Source organism: Drosophila innubila, assembly GCF_004354385.1.
Source record: "Drosophila innubila isolate TH190305 chromosome 3L unlocalized genomic scaffold, UK_Dinn_1.0 0_D_3L, whole genome shotgun sequence".
Classification (NCBI taxonomy): domain Eukaryota; kingdom Metazoa; phylum Arthropoda; class Insecta; order Diptera; family Drosophilidae; genus Drosophila; species Drosophila innubila.
The window spans coordinates 4,840,007-4,840,495 of NW_022995376.1; positions in this window are offsets into that span (position 1 = coordinate 4,840,007).

The window sequence follows — 489 nt, forward strand, 5'->3', positions numbered from 1 at the left end:
CCTGATTGTAGTTCATATAGTTCAGTCGCTCACTTCATTTGTTCATTTAGCTCGTGCGTCAGTCACAGTGCTGCCAGCTTTTCAGACCGAAAAATAGCTGTTTCTGGCTGGAAAGCATCCGAACAATAGCTGAAATTGTTAAGCTTAAAAAAGTTTTCCAACATTTATGCATCCATATTTTCTTATTTAAATATATAGAATTAAATTATTTTGTCTAAAAGTGGTGAGAAATATTTTTATCGCGATTTAATGGAAAAGGTGGCCAGTTGCTTAAGCTATCGGTAATTTTTATTCTGCGATTGAAGGCTGGCACACTGTTCTGACCGGCTGGTAAATCATTAAATTAATAAATTTTAACTTCTGCAAAGCTGTCTAGCATCAAAATTAAGAAACATTCTAAAAAAGATCCTTTTTGGAAAAAGTGGCTTGTACAAAAAATGATCTAGATCCTTTTTTAATATTGCCAGACATGCAACTGTTTTTCTGTCA